This window comes from Lepus europaeus, chromosome 20 (assembly GCF_033115175.1).
Source record: "Lepus europaeus isolate LE1 chromosome 20, mLepTim1.pri, whole genome shotgun sequence".
Lineage (NCBI taxonomy): Eukaryota > Metazoa > Chordata > Mammalia > Lagomorpha > Leporidae > Lepus > Lepus europaeus.
In genome coordinates this window covers 55166198-55180186 of record NC_084846.1, presented here as the reverse complement: position 1 = coordinate 55180186, position 13989 = coordinate 55166198, and the positions used below count along the sequence as shown (strand labels likewise).

General features: G+C 45.4%; 1 long non-coding RNA gene across 1 annotated transcript in view; it reads left to right on the top strand.

Annotated features, from left to right (window-relative positions):
* The first annotated feature begins 123 nt into the window (after nucleotides 1-123).
* The window catches only part of LOC133749779 (uncharacterized), a 68334-nt gene continuing 54468 nt past the window's right edge, over nucleotides 124-13989 (top strand). The window contains exon 1 of the long non-coding RNA XR_009864616.1: nucleotides 124-234. This is a non-coding gene — a long non-coding RNA (uncharacterized LOC133749779). The remainder of the gene's footprint in view (nucleotides 235-13989) is intronic.

Genomic DNA, 13989 nt, shown 5'->3' with positions numbered 1-13989 from the left:
GCGGCTGCAGCGCGCTCTGTGATTGCACGGAGCGCGCCTGAGGTGATGTCGGCCTATGTGGCGTCAGCGGGGCGCGTGGCTCGGGCGCCGCCCCCTGCCCGGGCACGCGGGCCGGCTCCTCGCAGCCTCCTGAGCGTACCTGGTCCCGGGGCCGCCGAGGAGCAGCCTCGAGGAAGCCGCCGGGACGGCAGAGAAGCCTGCCCGTTCCCGCCCCGATCAGTGTCCGTTCGACAGGTATTCGTGTCCGGTCGTAAAGTTAGCAGATACTGGCCGTCGGGCATGGCGGGGTCTGTGGAGACGGCTTCCCGCGAGCTGTGGGTGTTACCGGGCGTCGTGAGCTCCGTGGGGCCCTTCCTCCGGGAGTGCTGTTGTAGTCGGAAGGTTCCTGCAGCCGCCGTCGCCCCGGCCGCACTCGCCTCTTCGAGGTTTCAATGAGCGGCTCCCGTGAGGCGGTTACCAAACGTACCGCGCCTTGCAGTCCACTCAGCGTTAAGCCAGGTTTTGTGCTAAGCCAGGAGATTGAGCGGTGAATTAGAACTGCACGGCCCTCGGGGAGCGAGTGGGGATATCCAGTTGCCTGGAGATCTCACATCCATCTGCAGTCAGTGCCGACCTGCCCCACCCCCGTAAAGCCCAAGTAGAAGGGCGCCATGGCACGCCCTGTTGCCCTCCTTCTGCATGCGAAACATCAGTGACCAGATCCTCCAGTATCCTGGTCTTCCAATTCCCAGGCTAGCCTTTCGTATCTCTTCCGTATGCTGCTGCTTCCTGAATCACTAAAACTGGTTTGGGCCATCATCCCAAGTGTTGGGAACCCCCTAAGGATCAAAATCCCCAAAGCCTAAAATCCTGAAAAATCAAAATACCAAAAATGTAATTCTGGAAAAAAAAATCAGTTTACATTTTTTTTTGTTAAATATGCATTTTTAGAGGAGTCTTATTTGAGAAACCTAAAAACATGACAACACTAAACATAATAAAATACATATTTTTACAAGCACGAACATTTAGGTACACTAAAGACAGTCACAACTTTGAGACAATCAATATGAGCACAGATGAACCATACTCATAAAGCAGTAGGCCAAAGAGCCAAATGTATAAAGCATTCCACTGTGGCTGAAAATTGTGTGCATCTGGCTTTATTAGTCATTTAAATACTGTGACAGACAACCCAAGCCTTCTGATGATATTGATCAAAAACCACTGGGTCAGCACTCTGTAATGCAGCCTTGCAAGTAACTGAGATCTTAAGAAATTTCATCTCTTACCTATGTGAAAAGGAAATCTTCACTTACTGAAGAAGTTCCCAACCTTTTTACATACACACAATGCTTATACACAAAGTCAAGGTTGTGTTAATGCACTGAGTCAAATTTTAAAAAAATTCATAAAACAAGTTAGAACAAATTACTCTTTACACAATCTATACCTCCGGGATTGGAAACAATGCAGTGTTGAAATGCATAGAACAATTATATTGTTGGGAGCCCGGTGCCTGTGTGGCACAGTAGGTTAATCCTCCACCTACTGCTCTGGCATCCCATATGGGCGCTGGTTCTAGTCCCAGCTGCCCCTCTTCCAATCCAGCTCTCTGCTATGACCTGGGAAAGCAGTAGAGGATGGCCCAAGTCCTTGGGCCTCTGCACCTTCATGGGACACAGGGAAGAAGCACCAGGCTCTTGGCTTCAGATCGGCACAGCTCTGGCCATTGTGGCCATCTGGGGAGTGAACCAGCGGAGACAAGACCTCTCTCTGTCTCTCCCTCTCACTGTCTGTAACTCTACCTCTCAAATAAATAAATAAAATATTTTAAAGAAAATAAAACAATTATATTGTTAAAAAATAATGCTGGCAACTTAAAATAATGGGGAAAAATCTAAAACAGAAGAAAAAAACTATGAAGAAGTATATTACAGGGATAGATTGTGGACAATTACACAGTAGCAGTCTATGTGAGCTGGCTAACTTTCATACCATGAACTGTTTGAAATTTTACATCTTGATGAATAGCATTTCTTCGACGGCATGCTTTCCTCATAGAATATGTTCACATTCATTTTTTACATGGCATTGATCTTTTTGAAATTCTGTGAATCAGTATATGCCAACATGAGTATTTCCTATTAAATTTTCCTATCTTCTGTGCCATGCTTCTGTATTGTTAGCAGTATACAGTAATCAGTTCTAAATACACTCATATACAACATGAATTTGGTGAAAACAGTACTGATGATTGAATAGCAACATCATTGCATGTGTTCATATCCTATCCTGCACATAGTTACCTTCCAACCAGTCAGTAATTATACTTGCTGCTTCACGCAAAGGCAGTTTTATTTTTAAAATTGTAGAACTTTATCAGCTGGAAGGAATGGCAGTGCAGACAAATGACACTTTTCTTAAAAATATCATTTGAGAGGCAGAGAAAGAGAGTTCCCAGCTGTTCACTCCCTAAATGCCTGCAAAGAAGGGGTTGGGCTAGGCTGGATCCAAAGCTGGGAGCTGAGAATGCAATCCAGGGCTCCCGTGTGGGTGGCAGAAGCCCAGTTACTTGAGCCATCACCAATGTCTCCCATGGTCTGTATTAGCAGGGCTTCAGAAGCTGGAGCCAGGTATTGGCTTCTAGTCCTAGCTTTTTGTTTTATTATGAAGTGGTGTTTGATTTTTTTTTTTTTTTTTTTGCCGTTGGTTCACCCTCCGATAGCCTCTGCGGCCGGCGCATCATGCTGATCCGAAGCCAGGAACCAGGTGCTTCTCCTGGTCTCCCATGGGGTGCAGGGCCCAAGCACTTGGGCCATCCTCCACTGCACTCCCGGGCCATAGCAGAGAGCTGGCCTGGAAGAGGGGCAACCGGGATAGAATCCAGCACCCCAACCGGGACTAGAACCCGGTGTGCCGGCACCGCAAGGTGGAGGATTAGCCTGTTAAGCCACGGCGCCGGCCGAAGTGGTGTTTGATTTTGTCAAATGCCTTGTCTGTGCCTATTGAGGCAATCATATGGTTTTTGTCCTTTATTCTGTTATTGTGTCATATTACATTCATTTTTATATGTCGAATCTTGTATTGCTAGGGTAAACCTCACTTGTAATCCTTTTTGTATATTACTGTATTTGGTTTGCTGGTAGATTTCTTTGGCCAATTTCTCATTTGGGAATGTGTTGTTTCATTTCTATATTCTTTAATTTATCAAATTTCCTTTGTTATCACTTCCAAGTTCACTCTTTTACTTGGAGACATGCGTCATATGATTTAAACACTTTTCATTGAAGGTTTGGTTTGGACATGGCTTGTGCTGCAGAGGTGCGTGTGCTGGAATCCTGGTCCCTAGTGTGGTGTTATTAAGAGGTGGACCTAGTGTAAGATGATTAGGTCAGTGGGGGTGCTTGCAATTTTCTCAGGTTCACAGTTCTTGCGAGAATGAGTTATTACAAAGCAAGGCTGCCACCCACACACTTTGCATGTGCCCATTTCCCATCCCATTTCTCTACCCTGTTGTGACACAGCGAATGAGGCTCTCACCAGAGGCCAAACAGATGGGGCCACCTCTATTTTGTACTTTCAGCTTCTAAAGTTGTGAGTTAAGCCTCTTTTCCTTATAGTACCCAGCTTCAACTATTTTAATAACAGAAAATGGATTAATAGAGGTGATCCTGCAGAAGGTTCCATGTGCACAATGTGTCTGCTAATGTCTCTCTTGTCGTTTATTAGTCTTCTCTAGATATTTAATAGGTCTGCTCGCTCATAGTGCCCTTCAAGTCCTTTTGTTGGTGGTGCTGGTGATCTTCTGGTTGTTCCATCTGTTATTAAAAATGAGGGACTGAAGTGTCAATCTATGATTGTTGAATTGTTGAAGTTGGCCCTTCCAGTCTATCAGTTTTTGTTTCATGTATTTTGGAATTCAGTTGTGGTTGTATGCTTATAGTTTTATGTTCTTAATGGACTAAATTTTTTATCATTACTGCCTCAATACTTACCAAAGAATAGTTTCACTTTGCCATCTTCCAATTAACATGCTTGTAGTTTCTCAATTTTAACTCCTTTCTGAGACTTTTTTTTAGTTTTATCAGATTCCAGTTTGTGAAAGAGGGTGGTAGAAACACAGCCAACAAGTGTCAGCAAAAGGTTATGGTGGTGGCCATGTAGGAGTGGACTAAGGGCACAGTCCTTGTTTAAAAAGCGTGGCAATAGAAGGCTGGATAGTTACATTATTTATGTAAACTGATTTCTCCATTTGAGTATTAGCTAGGAAGGTTCAAAACAAAAACAAAAATGTTAATGCAGCAGTGGTCATGAAAGTATTAAAAACAACCTACATGCCAGATTACCAACTCTCTTGACTACTGTATTACTGTAATGATGAAATATTTAAAAACAGAGAATAATCATCAAAATATAAGTATGAAAACCCTATAGAAAAGTGGAAAATATGAAATAGAATAAATATGTAACAATATATCTTTTTTTTTTTTAAAGATGTATTTATTTGAAAGTCAGAGTTACACACAGAGAGAAGGCGAGGCAGAGAGAGAAAGAGAGAGAGAGCGGATAGAGAGGTCTTCCATCTGCTGTTACTCCCCAGTTGGCCACAACGGCTGGAACTTCGCTGATCCAAAGCCAGGAGCCAGGTGCTTCTTCCTGGTCTCCCACACGAGTGAAGGGGCCCAAGGACTTGAGCCATCTTCTACTGCTTTCCCAGGCCATAGCAGAGAGCTGGATCAAAAGTGGAGCAGCCGGGTCTTGAACCAGTGTCCATATGGGATGCCGGCACTGCAGGCAGCAGCTTTACCTGCTATGCCACAGCACCAGACCCAACAATATATCTTAACAGAAGCTAGTTATAAACACATTAAGCCTCACACTCATTAGGATGGCTACTCTTTGAAAAAATAAATAGCAAATATTGGCAAGAATGTAGAAGGACAGGCATTTGGCTCAGTGGCAAAGACATTGCTTGGGACACTTGCTTCCCATATCAGAGTGTCTGGGTTTAAGTCCCAGCTCTGTTTCCAATCCTGGCTTCCAACTAATGTATACCTTGGAAGGTAACAGATAATGTCTTAAGTACTTGGATCTGTGCCACCCTCATGGGTGACCTGGGTTGAGTTCTGAGCTCCTGGAGTTAGCCTGATTCAGCATGGGGTGTTGTAGGTATTTGGGGAGTAAAACATCAGAAGGATTCAGAAGGATAGATGATTTCTTTGTGCTTTTCTCTCTCTCTTCCTCTCTCTCTCTCTCTCCCTCTCTCCCTCTCTCCCTCTCCCCCCCCCCCCACTTTGGGTCTTTCAAGTAAATAAAAGTAAGTTTAGGGTCCAGAGTTGTGGCTCAACAGGTGAAGCCATTGCCTGTGATGCCAGCATCCCATATCAGAGCACTGTTAGGAGTCCCAACTGCTTCACTTCCATTCCAGCTCCCAGCTAATGTGCCTGGAAAGGTAGCAGAAGAGGGCCCAAGTACTTGCCACCCACATGGAAGACCACGATGGAGTTTCTGGCTCCTGGCCTCAGCCTGGCCCAGCCCTGACCATAGTGGCATTTTGGGGAGTGAATCAGTGGATGGAAGATCTGTCTTTCCCTCTCCCTCTATCACTCTGCCTTTCAAATACAAAAATAAATCTTTATTTTTTATTTTTATTTTATTATATATCTTCCATCCACCAACTCACTCACTCCTCAGATGGCCAAATGGCAAGTGCTGGGCCAGGCAGAATCCAGGAGCTTCATCTGAGTCTCCCATGTGGGTGGGAGGGGCCCAAATACTTGAGCCACCTTCTGCTGCTTTTTCCAGGCCATTAACAGAGAGCTGGATTACAAGTGGAGCATACAGGACACGAACCAGTACCCACATGAGATGCCACTGCCTCAAGCAGCAACTTTATCTGCTATACCACAATACTAGCCTATAAAGAAATCTTCAAAAATAAATAACTTTTAAAAATTAAGTAAAAAGAAAGAACCATAGAGCACTATTATTGGGATTATAAAGTGATGCAATCATTATAGAAAAGCAGTGTGGAGGTTCTTCAAAAAATTAAAAATAGAACTACCATATGATCCAGAAATCTCTTCTGACTATATGTGTACATCCAAAAGAATTGAAAGCAAAGATTCAAAAACATATTTGCACACCCACCATTATTCACAGTAACCAGGAAGTGGAAGCAACTCCGCTGTGTGTTAGCAGATGAATGATAAACAAAAGGTAATATATAAAAAGAAATATCAATCAGCCTCAAACAGGAAAAAATTCTGGCACATGTCACATTTAAAACCTTGATAAGAGAAGGGAGCATCTTCAAAAGACATGGGGCCGGCGCTGTGGTGCAGCGAGTTAACTCCCTGGCCAGAAGCGCCAGCATCCCATATGGACACTGGTTTCGAGACCCAGCTGCTCCACTTCCAATCCAGCTTTCTGCTATGGCCTGGAAAAGCAGTAGAGCATGACCCAAGTCCTTGGGCCCCCGCACCCACGTGGGAGACCCGGAGGAAGCTCCTGGCTCCTGGCTTCGGATCGGCGCAGCTCCAGCCGTTGCAGCCAATTGGGGAGTGAACCATCAGATGGAAGACTTATCTCTCTCTCTCTCTCTCTCTCCCCCTTTCTCTCTCTCTCTCTGCCTCTCCTCTCTGTGTGTAACTCTGACTTTCAAATAAATAAATAAATCTTAAAAAAAGACAAATACCTTATGATTCTAGTTACATGAAATTATCTAACTAGTCAAATTCATAGACTAAAAGTAGAACGGTGGTTTCCAGTAGATTGGGAGAAAGAGAAAAGAGGACTGTTTTTCATGGATAAAGAATTTCAGATTTGTGGCCGGCGCCAAGGCTCACTAGACTAATCCTCCGCCTTGCGGCACCGGCACACCGGGTTCTAGTCCCGGTCGGGGCACCGATCCTGTCCCGGTTGCCCCTCTTCCAGGCCAGCTCTCTGCTGTGGCCAGGGAGTGCAGTGGAGGATGGCCCAAGTCCTTGGGCCCTGCACCACATGGGAGACCAGGATAAGCACCTGGCTCCTGCCTTCAGATCAGTGCGGTGCGCCAGCCGCAGCGGCCATTGGAGGGTGAACCAACAGTAAAAGGAAGACCTTTCTCTCTGTCTCTCTCTCACTGTCCACTCTGCCTGTCAAAAAAAAAAAAAGAATTTCAGATTTGTAAGATAAAAAACTTCTGGAGATATGTGTCACAACACTGTTAACATACTTGCTACTACCAAACTGTATCTAAAAATGGTTAAGAACATAAATTTGATGTGTTTTTAAACACATTTTCTAAAAAGTATCATGTGACAGCCACTGTTCTTATGGTTTTTTGTTTGTTTGTTTGTTTTTTAAGATTTATTGAAATCAGAGTTACAGGAGGCGCAGAGAGAGACATCATCCATCCACTGGGTCACTAACTCCCCAATTGGCCGCAATGGCCAGATCTGCGTAAATCCGAAGCCAGGAACCAGGAGCCTCTTCCAGGTCTCTCATACTGGTACAAGGGCCCAAGGACTTGGACCATCTTCTATTGCTTTCCCAGGCCATCTCAGAGAGCTGGATCGGAAGTGGAGCAGCTGGGACTCAAACCAGCATCCATGCGGGATGCTGGCACTGCAGGCAGTGGCTTTACTCTCTATGCCACGGCGCCAGCCCCTCTATGTTTTGTTTTTTAAACATGAACTACATTACATGCAGTAAATCTTCACTCCAGCGCAGCACCTTAGGAATTCTCACCATCAGAAGAGAAAACCCAGACAGACTGATGACTTTGACAAGACCAAGTAGCTGATTAGCAGCAGAACAGGGATGCAAAAACGATTTGACTTCAAAGCATGTATATTTACTGCACTGCTGTTATATAGAAACAAACCATAGACATAAGATTACACACCTCAAGGTAACACGCAAGGGTTACATTGGCTGGGTGTGACTTCATTTTTACTCCTTTTGTGATACGCACTCATTTAAAAAATACAAATTAACAAAAAGAAAATAAAAGCTGTCACCTTAGTGACAGCTATTTGGGGGTGGGAGGGGCTGGATTCTTGGAGTTTATTTTCCATTTAGTCCAGGGCAAACAGTAATGGAGTATCCCACATGAGATCTGAACAATAAAGAGTGGGGCTTTCTCAGCATCCTTTCTGGTGTTTGCTGTATTGATATAAAAGAACCCATCTGCTTCTCTACCTGCTGCAGCCCGCCTGGTCTGCAGGTTGGTCAGGCAGGTGGGGCTCCTACCGCCTACCACCACCTGAAGCCTAGGCTATGGCAGCTGCTCAGGTCAGGCCTGGGGCCCAGCGCTGGCTTGGCTGGGCTGTCTCCTGGCTGCTTCCTCATGGCTTCTAGAGCTAGGCCACGGGTGATTACGCGGCTGGAGGCCTGAGGGGACTCCAAGGACAGTGAGGACTCCAACACTGGTTTCAATGCAAGCAGACCTCCTGGAACAAGAGGCAGCCGTCAGTGACCCTAGTCGGCCTTGGGAAGACGCAGCTGACAGCACAGTTTTCATGGGCTACTCAGCGCTTCCACAGGAGCTGTTGTAACCAGTATTATGTTGTCTCATGTTTTAGAACTTCTTTTCATGTTGCTTAATCGTCTTTTCAAATTAAGATGTAGTTAAGTGAATGTACAATGTAATAATAATCCAAGGTAAACTGTGGAAATTCACTAGAAATCTACCAGAGGGATATACAAACTCCTAAAGTTAACAAGCCCTAACTTTTTTTTTTTTTTTTGACAGGCAGAGTGGATAGTGAGAGAGAGAGACAGAGAGAAAGGTCTTCCTTTTTGCCGTTGGTTCACCCTCCAATGGCCACTGCGGCCGGCGCTTATCCGAAGGCAGGAGCCAGGTGCTTTTCCTGGTCTCCCATGGGGTGCAGGGCCCAAGCACTTGGGCCATCCTCCACTGCACTCCTGGGCCATAGCAGAGAGCTGGCCTGGAAGAGGGGCAACCGGGATAGAATCTGGCGCCCCAACCGGGACTAGAACCCGGTGTGCCGGTGCCGCAAGGTGGAGGATTAGCCTGTTAAGCCACGGCGTCAGCCAAGCCCTAACATTTTTAATGTTAAGTGAAACTTATTAAGCATCTTCTTTATTTTTCTTTTGGTGACCTCTAGAGAATGTTCCAGCCTCCTCTCAGTTCTACTTTTTTTTTTTTTTAACTTTTATTTAATGAATATAAATTTCCAGTGTACAGCTTATGGATTACAATGGCTTCCCCCTCCCATAACTTCCCTCCCACCCGCAACCCTCCCCTCTCCCGCTCCCTTTCCCCTTCCATTTGCATCAAGATTCATTTCCAATTCTCTTTATATACAGAAGATCAATTTAGTATAAAGATTTCAACAGTTTGCACCCACATAGAAACACAAAGTGAAACATACTGTTTGAGTACTAGTTATAGCATTAAATCACAATGTACAGCACATTAAGGACAGAGATCCCACATGAGGAGCAAGTGCACAGTGGCTCCTGTTGTTGACCCAACAAATTGACACTCTAGTTTATGGCACCAGTAACCATCCTAGGCTGTCGTCAGGAGTTGCCAAGGCTATGGAAGCCTTCCAAGTTTGCCGACTCTGATCATATTTAGACAAGGTCATAAAAGACAGAGTGAGGATAGTAACCAATGATCCTAAGAGTGGCATTTACCAGGTTTGAACAATTATACAGCATTAAGTGGGGAAGAGGACCATCAGTACACACAGGTTGGGAGTAGAGCCATTGGTGGTAGAGTAGAGGTTATGATTACAAAGGAATGAGGCCCAAGTGCGCTAGACAGGGTCTAGAACAAAGGACAGAGTCATTATTAGAGGAGCTAAATACTTTTTATTTATTCTACTATATTTATTCTACTTTTTATTCTACCAATAAGGAGGAATGCTAGCATGAATAAAGAAAAGGCAAGGGCATTCGTTGCGTCACAGACCCTTATAAATTTGTTTCTCTCCTACAAGTTTGGCTGCAGGACAGGCCCACAGCAGCTCATGCTGGGAGATGCCACGCCTTTTAGGGTAGGCTAATTGATGTAACAACCAACCCCAAGCTCAGACTCCCAGTAAAAGGGAGTGCAAATTGACAGTGCAAATTGGCTATGCCTGGTTTTGGAGTCTCTTTCAAGTTTACATTCAGGGACCCATGCTTCCAATCCTATGGATCTACCATGCCCAGGAAGTCCAGTCCAAACAGGGAATCCCATGAAACATTTGTGGGAGATGGGTATGCCAGCAACTTACATCACTTCTGTCCTCATTTAATGATTGAGAAATCAATCATAGAGCCCCGGCCGGCGCCACGGCTCAATAGGCTAATCCTCCGCCTGCGGCGCCGGCACACCAGGTTCTAGTCCCAGTCGGGTCGCCGGATCCTGTCCCAGTTGCCCCTCTTCCAGGCCAGCTCTCTGCTGTGGCCCGGGAGGGCAGTGAAGGATGGCCCAAGTGCTTGGGCCCTGTACCCCATGGGAGACCAGGAGAGGCACCTGGCTCCTGGCTTTGGATCATTGGAGGGTGAACCAACGGCAAAAAGGAAGACCTTTCTCTCTGTCTCTCTCACTGTCCACTCTGCCTGTCAAAAAAATAATAATAATAAAAAATCATAGAGCCTCACCTAACCACAGGGGAGGCTAGGAATGTCGTATGAGGAAAGGAAAACGGGGTTTGGTAAAAAGGTAGTAGTTACCACAACCCCCATAACCTGGCCTGGAAAGGATAGATTATGCCATCCCTGTTTTAGGCTTTAGGAATGACTAGCTTCCTATTGCTGCTGTTCTTTCATCATTAGAATTGTGAAAACAAGATTAGAGGTAAAGGGTAACTACTAATAAAATATATCTGATAAAGATTAATGAAGTCTTCAACATGGTCTAATTCTACAGGAGAAGTTGGTTCCAAGTTTCATAATAAAAGTAGGTGTGTGTGTGTCGTGGGTATATCTTGTTTTCATCTGCCCAGAAGCCATAAACTTCTCATTCTCTTAACAGCACCTCCTCTAGCTTCTCTCCTCTAGCTTCTTCCCCTACCTGAGGTGGTTATGGTGGAGTTCCCAGTCACGGCAAACATAGTACCTCACAGGACCCCACCTCCTTGTCCAGTGATTGGTCCAAAATGTATGTTTCATAGTGCAATCCAAGCCAATCAGACCCCTTTTCTAGGTTGTCTAGATGCAGAGGTAAATCAGTTCCTCTCTCATTCTCTTCCATGAACTACATCAGGTATTCCATGTCACAGAGAAAATGAGGCTCTCACAGATAGGAGTTAAGAGGAAGAAAAAGAATTCTGATCAGTGTTTTTTTGTTGTTTTTTTTTTTAGGCATAGTGAGAGAGAGAGACAGAAAGGTCTTCCCTCCATTGGTTCACCCCTCAAATGACCACTACGGCCAGCACGCTGCACCGATCCAAAGCCAGGAGCCAGGCACTTCCTCCTGGTCTCACATGCAGGTACAGGGGCCCAAGCACTTGGGCCATCCTCCACTGCCCTCCCAGGCCACAGCAGGGAGCTGGACTGGAAGAGGAGCAACCAGGACTAGAACCCGGCGCCCATATGGGATGCCGGCGCCACAGGCAGAGGATTAACCAAGTGAGCCACGGCGCTGGCCCCCGATCAGTTCTTAGTTTCTGAATGTAGTTATGTAAAAAAGCAGGAAAGCTCCCATTCTTTAGAAAAATGAATTTAATTTCCTCTTTATGGTTGGAAGTTAAACCTTCAGACAAAATAAATGTAGTAGTGTTTGAGCAAAGAATGGGTCATGAAATCAGGCAACTCTGCTGCAGTAGGATAAGTAGCAAGCTTTTATAGCTAGATGCCAAAGAAAGACTACAGAAAATATATTTGGTTAGTGGGGAAAGGCCCCAGTGAGAGGTTAGTTGCACTCTCTAATTGGTAATGTCTGTTTCCTTTACTGTTTAATGTTGGACTTCAGTTTGCTTATGGAGAACTTAAACTGCTGGAGCTACTACCCCAGCATAATAGCCTCCCAATTATAGTTTTTAAAAATAATTTTCCCCAGGGCAGGTGTTGTGGCACAGAGAGTTAAGCCACCACTTGGGACCTTGCATACCATAGCAGAGAGCCCAGTTCAAGCTCTGGCTGCATCTGCTTCCAATCCAGCTTCCTGATAATACACCAGGAAGCAGCAGATGATGGATCAAATGCTTGAGTCCTTGCCACCCACATAGGAGACCTGGATGGAGTTCCTGACTCTTAACATCTGCCTGTCCTAGCCAGCCCTGGCTGTGCAGACGTTTGGGGAATGAACCAGTCATTGGATAGAAGAGTATTCTCTTCTCTCCTCTCTGTTACTCTGCCTTTCAAATAAATCATCATCATCATCATTTACTCCTATTATTGGTCAGTCTCACTTATGAATGACCTAAAGTTGGGCATGAGTGCCATTTGCTGTTGCCCTCAGGCCGGGTTGTCTTTTGCATTGTACTCATAAGGTCATGACAGCAGGCTCGATGAAGAAACACTCCTTTTGTTGTCCATCTCATATTTGTTGCTGTAATCACAGTGAGACCATGTGGCATACTGTTGATGGCTATGAACAGACATTTAAGAGCCTTGAGAGAATACAGCACATCAGGGAAATGATAATGAGGACCACTGGGGGATATTCCAAGAGACTGAAATATCCTCCTTGGCCCAGGCCTTCACAAACCAAACCAACTGAAATAAACAAAAACAAAGATTAATGGCTGGAACAAACTATGAACTCAGTCTCTAAGTCCAAATGGCAGTCAAGATTCCTAGATCTAAAATTGCAGTATGCTTTCTAGTTTTCTATTTGAATGCAGTTAAGCCATATGCAGTTTTAGTGAACTCCCTGAGGGCCCAGGCTTCAGCAGGCATGAAGTTGTCCTCTGAAATTTATACCAAGTTGTCCAGCTCCAGCGTTCTTTTTTTTTTTTTTTTTTAAGATTTTTTAAAATTTATTTGAAAGGCAGAGTTAGAGGAGAGAGAGGTCTTCCATCCTCTGGTTCACTCCCCAATGGCCACAATGGCCAGAGTTGGGCTGATCTGAAGCCAGGAGCCTGGAGCTTCCTCCAGGTTTCCCACATGGGTTCAGGTGCCCAAGGATTTTGGGTCATCTTCCACTGCTTTCCCAGAAGGAAATGGAGCAGCTGAGATTTGAGCCAGTGCCCATATGGGATGCTGGCATAGCAAGCAGCTATTTAAACCACTTTGCCACACTGCTGGCACCTTTATATGCATTTTTTTAAGATTTATTTTATTTATCTGAAAGAGTTACAGAGAGAGGTAGAGACAGAGAGGTCTTCCATCCATAGAGATGTCACAGAGACAGACAGAGAGATCTTTTATCAACTGGTTCATTCCACAAATGGCCACAACGTCCTGGGCTGGGCTAGGCTGAAGCCAGGAGATTGGAACTCCATCTGGGTCACCAAGTGGATGGCAGTGGCCCAACTACTTGGGGCTATCTCTACTCCTTTCCCAGACACATTACCAGGAAGCTGGGTCAAAAGTAGATCAACCGGACTCAAGCCACCACCCGTAGGGGATGAAGGCATCAGAGGCGGCCACTTAACTTGCTGTGCCACAATGCCAACCCTTATTTATGTACACCTAAACACTACAAGATATTTTTAAATTTTTAACAAAAAATACCACAATACAATACCACAAATAAAAGAAAAAACAGGAAGTGAAACTGTTCATGACACTTAACTATCATGAGGAATCAAACCTGTGTGATGGGCTGTAGTTAAAAAAAAGTGTTTTTTTGACAGGCAGAGTGGACAGTGAGAAAGATACAGAGAGAAAGGTCTTCCTTTTACCGTTGGTTCACCCTCCAATGGCTGCCGTGGCCGGCGCGCTGTGGCCGGCACACCGCGCTGATCCAAAGCCAGGAGCCAGGTGCTTCTCCTGGTCTCCCATGGGGTGCAGGGCCCAAACACTTGGGCCATCCTCCACTGCACTCCCGGGCCATAGCAGAGAGCTGGCCTGGAAGAGGGGCAACCAGGACAGAATCCAGTGCCCCAACTGGGACTAGAA